At 52.2% G+C, this 12,397-nt stretch overlaps 1 long non-coding RNA gene across 1 annotated transcript in view; it reads left to right on the top strand.

Moving 5' to 3' along the window:
* LOC135981608 (uncharacterized) overlaps window positions 1-12,172 on the top strand; it is a 278,320-nt gene extending 266,148 nt beyond the window's left edge. The window contains exons 2-3 of the long non-coding RNA XR_010598708.1: window positions 9,530-9,625; window positions 10,627-12,172. This is a non-coding gene — a long non-coding RNA (uncharacterized LOC135981608). The remainder of the gene's footprint in view (window positions 1-9,529; window positions 9,626-10,626) is intronic.
* Window positions 12,173-12,397: the final 225 nt, after the last annotated feature.

Genomic DNA, 12,397 nt, shown 5'->3' on the forward strand with positions numbered 1-12,397 from the left:
AAAGCAGGCGGCTGCTAAACAACTTTATAATGGAGCATTGCGCAACTTTAAACGAGAATATTCTCTAATTGATCAGCAACCTAACAACGAAACAACATTAACCGGGATGACTTTAAGTGAGGAGTTACTGTATATTGCTCCTCCAACTTTATCTGGGGGAGGTCTACTTTCACTTTTCTATTTTTCATGTTAGCAGAGCTGGTCCAGGCAGTTAGTTCTCAAAGGTGATTCTACTTTCAAGCTATCAAGACAAAAACAGGGAAATCAGAATTATGCAAATATGGATCAAAAGCTGCAAAATACTGAACCAACTGAGGAAACACAGCTAAAGAAGCATCTTGTTGAAAGCTGTCTTTCATTAGTCTGGACATAAATTACTAAACTTAGTAATCGTGATCTGCCATGTGTCCAAATCTGCTCCTTAGTAACCACACACAAGTATTTCTGACTCATGCATGTCAAAATATTTTTATTGGATGCTTTTTTGGCCTCTATGTAAGAGATGCAATGGGATCTAAAGAACTAAACTTTGCCCTCAGTTACATCATTTTTATCTCTATTACCCTAATAGATTTGGTCTTTTGAGTTCCATTATCTGTTGGTACTAGAACTCAACTCTCTACATGGCAGTGCAAAATCAATAAGTTGATCTATCTTCTCTTTTTTTAACTAAAAGCCCTGAGCATGTGTGACAAAATATATCCCTATGTTCACACCCTACAGACTATTGTAATAACTTTGTACAAGGCAGGGCCGGCTTTAGGCCGATTCCACCGATTCCCCTGAATTGGGCCCCGCCCCTAAGAGGGCCCCTTGCAGATCAGGCAGTGTCCCTGCCTGAAGCAAAGCTCTGTGGCTTTCCTGGAAGCAGCAGCTGTTGCTGCTAGGCAGCGAGAGACGCTGGCCGGCAGGGGCCTGAGGCAGAGGCAGCAGCGGCTGTTGCAGGTCAGGAGGGGGGAGGGGGGAAGAAGGCACATGTGCTTTGCAACCTTCCCCTCCCCTCCCCTCCCCCCAGCACTCACCTGGAGGAGACACCGAGGGGGCTTCCGGTCCGGTGGGAGACAGGAATCTCTGCAGTGGACCTCACTCACCTGAGCAGCTGCTGGGGCTTCGGTCGGTGAGAGTTTGACCCCGTGATTCCCCCTAGGTGTGTAATATTGGGTTGGTTTTGTGGTTTTCGGTGGTGTTGCTGTTTGAGGGTGAGTTGTGCCTGCCTGCGTCTGTTTCAGAACTAAACTCGGGATCATGTAACCCAGGAAGAAAGCCCCGAGCCAGTACTTAGTGCTGTGAATTCCAGGTGAGAGAGAGAGAGACAGGGAGGTTTGGAGGAGGAAATCAAATACATCAGGAGGGGAGAATGCGAAAGGTCTGCAACACGGCAGGCTGAGACTTTTATTTCTCCCTTCTCCCCCGAGAGAGGGGAAACTGAGGCACGGAGTGATCTAATTCCCCTCCCCAAATTATTTTGCAAAGGAGGGGGACGGGGGGCTCCTATCCAAACCAATTCCCTTTCCATCAACTCTGCTTCCCCTGCTGCAAGACTGCTGTAGGGGCTGAATATTTCCATTAAACTCTGGCTCCTTCATTTGCCCTACAACAATAAAATAGACTGGCTTGGGGGGGAGGAATATCCCCCCCCAAGCTGTGTGGACATTAAGGTTTTTTGGGGGAGGGGGGGCACGATAACATTCCAGATCGATCAAACGCCCAGCTCAGCTTTCTAGCCATCCAGCAGCTCTAGGGTAGGGAAGGAAGGGGCTCTTGGTGCAGAGTGGTCACAAAACAGGGGTGAATTTAGCAGGGGGGGGGTCCGGTTGAAATCCCACCTGATGCAGCCACACAGAATCTCTGGCGGCACTAGGAGAGGCCAGGAGTGGAAGCACGTGGCCCGGGGGTGGGGGGACATTTGCCCTCAGTCCTGGGCTCTGGGGTGGACTAGACTGGGTGGGTGGTGGGTTCAGTCTAGTCTTCCAGCCTGTTGCTCTCGCTGGGGTTTGTGGTTTTCATCTGGCTCCACCGAAAAGATCAAACAAGCCCAGTAGAAAAGGGGGGTGAGAGAGGTGGGAAGGGGTTTGTAAGGGGTTAAAGTGACCCATCAACGAAAGAGTAAAACCAGAGTTTGACTGGGTTTCCCCCCAGCCACCACTCCTGCAAACACTGGGCAAGGGGCAGCCCCATCCCCCACCGAGGCTATGGTGAGGGGCAGCAGGGGAGGAAGGAAGCCACATGTGATGGCAGTCCCCTCCCCCCCAGCACCCACCACCCCTTCTCCGGCCCCCAAACTCTGTCCCAGAGCCTGCACCCACGGAGAGGCAGCCGCATGCTCTGCAAATCAGAGACCGTTTCAATGTAGTGCCAGGGGAAGCAATGCTCAGTCTGTCCTGAAATCCTGTGTGGGATGAGTCACAAAGCTGGGAACCCGCTGCAGGGAGCTTTCCTGAGCCGAGTTACTGAGCTGCTCCTTCTGGCTAGAGGAGATGGGGCTTCGCACAGACAGGGCCCTGGACTCTTCACAAGGCTGGGAGAGCAGCTCTGGGCGGGAAGGTGTCCTGGGGGAAGGCAGCGATTTAATGGTACACCATTAAATTTGAGATGCTCTCTCAAAGGGGGTGGCGTTCCCCAAGCCAGGGGCTTTCTTCCAGAAAGGTCACCGCTCAGGGAAGGAAATGGCAGGAACAAAGGGAACCATTAGTCTCCTCTCCGGCCGCTAATGAGTTGTCGTCCCAGCCCTGATGGAATTAATGATCTCTTATCTCCGCTCTGCAGCCTGGTGCCTGCTTTGTGATGCCAACCTGCCGAGAGAGAGAAAGATCAGAAAGGAAACAATGCCTAAGTCTTGTATAACAGGCTGTCACTGTCTGCAAAGCTTTAGCCGCTGCCCTGGGGAGCTAATCGGGGTGGGCGGGGGAAGAGGAGGTTCACCATTAGGTTTAGAGAGTTTGGCAGCCAGGTGCAATTCTAATCAGTTGAGGATATCATACAGGCCCAGAGGAGGTGTCAGCAGAGTACTTCTGTTCTGCACAGCTGGGGGACAGGACGAGTCTGCTGGGAATGGGCAGTTTTACGCCACCACAACCGTGCCCACATGTCCATGCTGCTTACCAAGCTTTGGGACCAGAGATCTACTCGCCCAGAACAGGTAGCCCTGCCTGTGACCTTGTCGCAAGGGATGCAGGATTGGGAGTCCAGGAATGGAGGTTGTTCATAACTCTGAAATGTTCATAACTCGGAACAAAACATTATGGCTGTTCTTTCAAAAGTTCACAAAGGAACATGGTCGTCATACAGCTTTGAAATTTTACTATGCAGAAGAAAAATGCCGCTTTCCCTTTATTTATTTATTTATTTGTAGTAGTCTACGTTTAACACAATACTGTACGGTTCTGTAGTTGATTTTGTGCGTGTGTGTGTCTCTGCTGCTGTCCGATTGCTTTCGGTTCCAAATGAGGTGTGCGGTGGACAGGTCAGTTCATAACTCTGGTGTTCGTAACTCTGAGGTTCTACTGTCGCTAGTATTGGATGGGAGAGCGCCAAGGAAAGCCCAGGGTGCCGCCAGAAGTGGTGGTGGTGAGTCAATAGGTGGCGCTCTTCCCTCTGGGTCAGCACTGAGCCAGTGCCGATGGGACGCTTTGGGGAATCTAGGTGCAACTTCAGAATTCTGGCTGATCTTCATGAAATTGTTGTGTAAGGGAGTTCGCTGGTGTACGTGGGCTCCACCCTCATCTCTCCCAGAGCAGAGACAATGGAGAGTCGTTAACCTGAATGGCTCCCATTCATATGGGAGCACCCTGAAATGAGGAGGGTCAGTTTTCTCTAACTTCTGTGCAGGGGGCTGGGGTGTAGGGCACCAGAGACAGGGTGAGGAGGGGGCTCCCAGGAAAAACAAAGGATGCGGGGGCCGACCAAGGGCAAAGGAAATTGGCAGGAGAAAAGAGTGAGATTCCATGATTCAGAGAAGCCATGAGCTGTAGGGGGGAGGGACCCTGAATTCCTTAAAAGACTCTGGCCTGGCCCAAAAACACTTGAGAGTGGGGAGGGAACTGAGGGAGGGAAGGTGATTGTTGGGTCTGGAGCTGTATATCTTGTGTCCTGTCTAAAGTAAAGAGTAGCTGCTTTAGAAGCCCTTTTTGCAAAGCTTCTGTCTTACGTGGTTCAGCTACAGGGGTGAGGATCTCCAGGGTTGGGGCTCTGGAAAGGGTGTGCTTACGCGACCGGGGAGCTGGCGTTAGTCTCTGTGCCTAGGCACTTGGACTGTGGGGTCTCCACTCCCAGAAAGGGATGCTAGACAGAGCATGTGCACCCCAAGAGTTTGCATAGAGACACCCTCTGCGTTCAAACAGAGGCAGTGCCTGAACTCTGCTCAGACTCAGGCAGCTTAAAGCACGTGGTGCCCAAACACTCCAGCAAGGGGCGCTCTACCAGGAGCATGTGGCAGCTCCATTCTGATGTTCCATCTTTCAGACGGGGCATAAAACCAAAGTCGTGATCCTTGGGACTCTCTCCAAGCATGGGAACGTAGCATCTAATTTGGAGGTTTGCACTCCATTAGGATGACCAGATGTCCCGATTTTAAAGGGACAGTCCTAATATTTGGTGCTTTGTCTTATATGGGTGCCTATTACCCCCCCACCCCCATCCCTTTTTTTCACACTTACTATCTGGTCACCCTAGCTTACATTCCACCTGCATGCTTGCTTACCTGAGGTTAACTATGGTGCTGTTAAACGCCTGCTATGTCCCATCCCCCCTGGAAGAGGTGGTCGGACTTCTCTTGTGGGTATAGTGAGTTTTATACAGATCGTTTGTAAAATGCATCGGGCTCCCGTGCAATGAAAGCTGCTCTGCATCTCCACATTATAGTTATGCCTCCATATATAGTCACAGCTTCTACATAGTCCATCCATACCGCCCTTCTGTATTAAGACCATTAATGGCTATTAGCCAGGACGGGTAAGGAATGGTGTCCCTAGCCTCTGTTTGTCAGAGGGTGGAGATGGATGGCAGGAGAGAGATCACTTGATCATTACCTGTTAGGTTCACTCCCTCTGGGGCACCTGGCATTGGCCACTGTCAGTAGACAGGATACTGGGCTGGATGGACCTTTGGTCTGACCCAGTACGGCCATTCTGATGTTCTTATGTTCTCACCCTCTGGGGTATCATTACAGTTCTCTGGAGGCTGGTTATTAACCTGCCTATGCCACCTATTGCAACCTGAAATCTGGATTTTGCTGCAGAAGGCCCATTTCTCTCCCCCGCCGCCCCCCCCAGCGTTTTGTTTAGCGGCTGAGGTGTATGAATAGGATCGTCAAAGGGGCCGTATAGCATCTTTAGACTCTTTAAGGGCAGGGTGGCTTTTATAGCTCACCACTAGGGTGACCAGACAGCAAGTGTGAAAAATCGGGACAGGGGGTGGGGGATAATAGGATCCTATAAGAAAAAGACCCAAAAATCGGGACTGTCCCTATAAAATCAGGACATCTGGTCACCCTAGCACACCCCCAGGGAGTGGCGGGGACCCACACACGTGAAACGGAGCTCATTAATAACCGATCAACAGCATATATGATGCAATGTACAGAATATATAATTTTATTATTTATATCGTTATGGAAAGTAAATAATACATGGAAGAAATGAAAGGCTTTTTTTTACATTATTTTTTTTGTTAGTCATCCCTGCCGGGGCCCCGCCAAAAATGTTCGAATTGGGCTCCGCCCTTCCTAAAGCCAGCCCTGCTGGAGAGAACAGGAGGATTCAGTCAGCAGGGGCTGCCGATCCGTCCCATTCACCAGGGCTGCCATCCTGCGGCTTCAGCATTAGTGGCTGGGGTGACTTGGGGAAAGGTCTCAACCTCCCCACATCCCACTTCACTGCCGCCAGAATCCCACCTGCCCCCCCCGCTACAGTCCCCTCCCTACCCAACCTGGGTGGGGCTGGAGGAGAGGGGTCTGAGAACTTGAGCTGTGGATTGGAGGTGGAACAGCTGTCAGGGGCACTGACGGGGAGGTGGCAGGAGGGGGGTTGCCACTGGAGGTCACTAGGAAGGACAACAAGACTCCATCCTGGGGGTCAGGAGGGGAAATCCATCCCTCAGAGGTGGGCAGGGGCTGGGTGGAAATGCTGCTGGTTCCAGGGGCCGTTAATCCCCCCTGATTCCTCGGAGGCGTCTGAGTCTCAGACAGGTTCTCGTTCCCTTGCAGCAGGAGGACGTCACGACCAATGTGATGCGCCAGCTCCGTATCATGCGGCACTTGCGCCAGGTGCCCGAGGCGCTGCAGGGCCTGTGCCTCTGAGACCACCAGCAACTCCCGCTCCCTGCTGCAGGTACTGCTCTGGCTCTCTGTAAATGGGGAGCTAGTGGAAGGGGAAATGGAGCCCCCTGGCACTCACAGAAAGCTGATTACAGAATGAGCCCGAACTGAGAGGCACCATATCCGCCCCCCTAAAGAGCCAGACTTCAGTGGTGATACACCCCAGCTGGGGTAGCAACAGGATTGAGAACAAGGTAGGAAGTTCAGAGCAGCAAGGAAAGCCTGGAGGAAAACTTGAGAAGAGAGGTTGGAAAAGTGCAGCAAAGAGAAAGGTGCAGACCTAGCTGTTGGGTCCAGGGCCCTGAGCTGCTATCAATGTCAGGGTGGGACTGGGTTCCCCTACCGGCCCCAGAGGAGGCGGCGTACACGCACCTGGAGAGGGTTCCCAAGCCCAGCACGGGGGCTACAGGCTGAGCAAGTGCCCCAGCGATGGCAGAAGGACTTCTGTCTGTGGAAAGACCTCTTTGGACTTTTAGTGTGAGGCAAGCTGGGCCCCAGAAGGGTGGACTAAAGGTGGTGACCTGGCCGGAGTTACCAGGCAGAGAAACTGCCGTGGTGCTGGAGCGACCATGGATGGGGGACGCTAGCCCAGCGAGAGGGCTGTGATGCCATGCCTGGCTGCCGGGGGGCACCTAACGATGAGTAGATTCATTTATGATTGGCATAGTTGGCAGGATTGAGTTCCCCCTGTGATCCGTGAGGGAAGTCTTGGTTGCTGAAGGAATCATAGAATATCAGGGTTGGAAGGGACCTCCGGAGGTCATCTAGTCCAATCCCCTGCTCAAAGCAGGACCAGTCCCCAGACAGTTTTTTTCCCTGATCCCTAAATGGCCCCCTCAAGGATTGAGCTCACAACCCCGGGTTTAGCAGGCCAATGCTCAAACCACTGAGCTATCCCTCCCCCAAGCAGGTGTATCAAGGGACCAAGCTGGTCACTGGATTTCCCACTTCAGTTCCAGGGACTGGCTAAGCAGCCAAAACAGATCTAGGGGTTTCTCCAGCAGCTCCTAGAAGACCAACAGACGCAGAAGGAAGTGCAGGTGGAGCTATAGACGCAGCAGCAGCAATACCTGTGAGAGATCCTGCAAAGGGAAATCAACCCAGGGTCTGCTATGCCCATGGACAAAAAGAGCAGAGAAGGAGAGCATGCCTGGGCTGTGCTGAGAAGGTTAGCCCAGGGAGAAGGGCATGAGAAAGTGTACAAGCGTGGCCTAATGGCAAGATGGGAGCAAGAGTTCTTTGTTTTGGGGGCAGAGAAGCAGGCCATATCAAAAGACACGGCCTGCTTAGGAAATTGCTGAGTGGCTGAACGAGGGGCCAGGGCCCTAAGAAGTTAGAAAGAAAGGAGAAGGTGTCCTCTGACACAAACCCCCATGAGGCAGGCAAGGTGGAGGTGCATGGGGTGGCCATGGACCTTGCAGACCCTCCACCAACACACCCTGTCGGGTGCTGCAGGGAGATGAAGGACGAAATGATTGGCCCAGAGATGAAGCAGACTGGAGGAGGGACAAACACAAGGGTGGAGCAGTCCATGGTGGGTTCTCAGCCTCTGACCAAAAAGGTTTTGGCATATGCAGCGGCAGTAGCAAAAAGGCAACAGAAGACGCTAAAGGCTTCAGAACAGGCTCTGCAAGCAGCTGTTCATGACTGAGTGGCTGCAGGAAGAGCGTCGGGATACTGCACAAGAGAAGGTTTGCCCCGAGCGAGCTGGCAGTGGAGCTGCAGACACTGCACACAGGCTGTACAAGCGCGCAGCCGGTGACGGCGATGAGATGAGGAGGGATGAAGCTTGGAGAAGAATAGAACTTGCCCCCATGTGGGCCAGGTTCTAAGGAGGAGGGTATATAACGGGGGGCTTGGCCTGTGGGCTATAAAGCCTGGAGCTAGGCCAAATGGATTACAGAGTGAGCTCCAGCTGAGGGGAAACCAGGGGAAACAGCAACAAAGGTACAGGAGCAGGCCTAGCTGTTGGGTACAGGTCCTTGGGGCAGAACCTAGAATCCAGGGTAGGACTGGTTCTCCCATGGTCTCTAAGGAAGGGGATGTACAGGGCCATAGGAAGGGCTACCAAGGCCAGCAAGGGCAGGCCGAGCCAAAGTCAGGCTGAGGAAAAGCCCCCAAGGGACAGAGGATCTTGTTTCAGTTAAAGACATTTTTTGACTTTTCGTTTGGGATGAGCGAGACCCAGGAAGGAGTGGGACTAAAAGATGGTCGCCTGGCCGAAGGGCTGAGTTCCCAGCCCAAAACCTGCTGGTGGGCGTGCTAGCCCAAGAAATCTGTGACCCCAGGCCTTGAAGGAAGGGGCACCTATTGGTGAGTGAACTCTGTTACAAGCCCGCTTCCATTGTGGAAACAGCCTGATATTGGAGAGTGGTGGGGATGGCCTGTGGGAGAGGATGGCTGGAGGGGTCATACAGGAGGGGCAGCAGCGTCCAGTGAGGAGATCAGGGAACGGGTTGTTTGCAGTCCTGCCACTGAGCGGTAACGTGATCCTGGCCAGGTCACTCTCCCACCTGGTGCCTCACTTTCTCTATCTTTGAAATGGGGATCATCCCGACCCACATTAAGAAAGGGTTTGATCCTCTGCTCTTGCTTGCCAAATCCCTGCCCTCCTTGCCCCACACAGGCCTCTGCCCTGTTGCTCAAACTCCCATGCACATGTTAGTGCCTGTGTCACCCCTGCAACTGCAAGGTCTCATGTACAGTCTCCTGCCAGCAAACTGAAGCTGCCACTAGATCCAGAATAGGTATTGCAGTTCCTGTGCGCTGCCCTGAATGGAGTCTAGACTCTGGACATGGGGAAGGCCAACGCTCACATCCAGGTAGATCATCAACCTACTCCTCTGTCCCAGGAGCAGGAAGGCCTCTGCTTCGTGCTCCCTTCGGTAGCTGGAGCTGCTGAGTTGGGAGTGTGGTGGGCAGAGATGGGAACAGGCCATAGGATGAAACAAGTGTCAGGGGGAGACTCCCTGTGTGTGGGAGATGATGTTGCCCCTCTGTGGGGAATCCCTTCCTTGCAGATGCTGGGCTTTGGGTGCTGGACTCTGCCAGGAAGCCCAGCTCCCATCCCTAGCAGCTTGGCTGTTCCCTACACTGCTGTGCACCAGACTCTCTGCAGAGAGCTGCTCTGGGCAAGGACTACAGAGCCTGCTGTCATCCGGGCAGGTGTCACCCCAGGTTCCATAATCCTGACCCCTGGTCTCCCTCCGCTGGCAGGCTCTGAGCAAGGCCTGCCCAGAGAACATGGATGACGAGCTCTCGATCCTGCTGACAGCACCCCCCAGCACAGACAAACTCCAGCACATCTTGGAGGTGAGCAGAATGGGGAGGGGCAGCAGGGGTTTTACCTTAGCCCTGGGGACTCCTAGAAAGAAGAGACTGGAAAATCCATGTTTCTATTGGATCCTTCCGAGTATGCACTGGTGATATAAACTCACTGGGTGACCTTGGGGTAACTCACTTGCCCCTTACGGCATCAGTCTTCTCCACTATCAAATCTACACTGGGGAAGAAGGACAGAAGCCCCGACAATCACCTTCACCTCTGGGTGTCTGGTCCTGGGAGCCGAAACCAACTAGACTATCTGCCCCATCACCTAAACTGCCCTATCTTTCCCTCCTAGGGCCTTGTCCTTAGTGCTCAGCCTGGCCCCTTCCCAGCTTGTCCCTGACCTTTAAAGGACTCTCCAAGCCCCTCCCAAGCCTGCTTCCCTTGGGGTCTCTCTCCTGGCTGAGCACAGGCTGCCCTTCTATCTCTCAGCAGGCCTGGGTCCTAGTCACAGGCTGCGTCTTGTCACGTGACCCCCACACTTATTTCCTTCACCCTAGGGAGCTGCATCACCTGGGCTAGGTGCAGTTGAGCTCCAACCCCTTCCCTGGCCATCTCACCTGGGACAGGTTGAAACTGGTAACCTGTGGGTAATAGTAACTGGTTGCTCGCAAAGGTGTTGAAGACACAATGGAAGAGGAAATCCTTTGGCCTGGATTGAAATTATTCCGAATGAAAGTGAATGAGAGAAAATAGGTCCAGAGTTCTCTTCCTAGCAGCAGAAAATGTAGCGATTGATAGAGGTTCAGGTCAGAAAAGACCATTATGTGCATCTAGTCGCCCCTCCTGTATAACTCAGGGCCTAGAATGTGACCCAGTGGTTCCGTCAGCCAACCATAGCATGGGACTGAGCCAGAGCACGTCTTTTGGAACGACATCCACATGCAGGAGAGCCAGCTGGCTACCAGAAAATCTCTCTTCTGTAGTGACGTGGGGTTAAGGGACACGGGGGAAAGACATGGAGGCTGTGATTAAACTTAGAGCAGGGTGGGAAACCGAGACACAATTGGGACCTGTCTACACTACAGGTCTGTCATGCATTTGTAATCTGCTGACCCCCACATGTTGTTCAGAGCCTATGGACAACACAGCTCCTAAAGTGTGTTTGTTCTGTGCTTATCCCGTATGTACCAGCAGGGCTGGACGGCCTTTCTCACTGTGCTGTGGGGAGAAGGTCCTGGGTACTAAGGGTCTGAAGAAGCTCTCAAGGACTAATTTTTTAAAATAATTGTTATCAATGAATTGGGAGAAAACATACAATCACTGCGGATAAGATTGGGGGGTGACAAAATACAGGCAGAGTGTTAATTCCTGATGGCGAGAGGGCAGTGATATACAGCGATCTGGCTCATTCGGCCAGCTGGACCCATTCAAAGAAAACAAGTTTGAGCAGAACCCAATGCAAGGTCCTATACGTGGCCACAAGGCACGCCGGCCACACCTCCAGAATGGGGACGTGGATCCAGGAAAGCAGTGACACTGAAAAGGATTTAGGGGCCAGAGTGGAGAAGCCACTCAACATGAGCTCCCAGTGTGATGCTGTGGTGAACAGGGCTAAAGCCATCATTAGACGAAGGAGCAGAGGCGTGAGTAGGATAGGGAGGTGACACAGCAGCAGTGAGACTGCTATTGGAATACTGCCTCCAGTCTTGGTGTCCTGCTTTGAAAAAGATGGTCCTAGAAATTGGAGCTGGGGCAGCAAAGAGCCACCAAATGTTCTGAGGGCTGGAGAAAAATGCCTTCTAGTGAGCTATTGAAAGAGCTTAACCTGTTTAGCTTATCAAAAGAAGATTGAAGATTCACTGAAGTCTTGAAATGCCTTAATAGAGAGAAAATATTGGGTATTAAAGGGCTCTTTAATCGAGCAGAGAAAGGCAGAACAAGACCCAATGGCTGGAAGGTGAAAAGAGACAAATTCCTATGACAAATAAGGCACAAATATTCAACAGCGAGGATGATTGACCACAGGAAGAAGCTACCAAGGAAAGTGGTGGATACTGCATCTCTTGATGTCATTTAATAAAGACTAGATGCCTTTCCGGAATGTGTTTGCCCCAAAAGTAGCTATTGTGGTAGACAGGAGGCCTGTGATATGCAGGGGGTCAGATTAGATGCTCTAACGGTCTCTGCTGCCCATAAAGTCTACTCATTTCTGAGAAACCGAGTGTAGCATTGGGAGCAGCCTCTCCTTATTAAACAATCAGTTTGTCAGCACCTGCAGGACAATTTGGTTCTTAGGACTAGTGAGCATGGACTTGTCAAGAACAAATCATTCCAGACCAATCCTAGCTCCTTCTTTGGCAGGGTTAGGGGCCTAGTGGAGGTGGGTAAACAGTAGATGTGATCTATCTTGGTGTTAATAAGGCTTTTGACACAGTCCCATAGGACATTCTCACAAGCAAACAGATACTGCTTAACACTGTCAGAGCAGCTTTTGCTGGGGGATTCTCCCAGCACTTTCCAATAGTGGGAAAGTATGAAATCCCCATTTGACTGGTGGGGACAGAGCCTAGAGCGGGGAGCAACTTACCCAAAGTCCCACAGGTCAATAGGAAACCAGCAATGGAACCCAGGAGTCCTGACTCCCAGTTCCCTGCTCCAATCACTCCAGCGGAGCACACTCCCTCTCAAAGCAGGGGGACCGGACATGAGGGCCTGGTTGTAATTGCCAGCTGTGGGAGGGAGTGTGCAGCAGTGGTTAGTGAAGGGGCCTGGAAATAAGGACTGCTGGGTCTATTGGAGAGTGTCACTAGGAGC

Source organism: Chrysemys picta, chromosome 2, assembly GCF_011386835.1.
Source record: "Chrysemys picta bellii isolate R12L10 chromosome 2, ASM1138683v2, whole genome shotgun sequence".
Taxonomy (NCBI): Eukaryota; Metazoa; Chordata; order Testudines; family Emydidae; genus Chrysemys; species Chrysemys picta.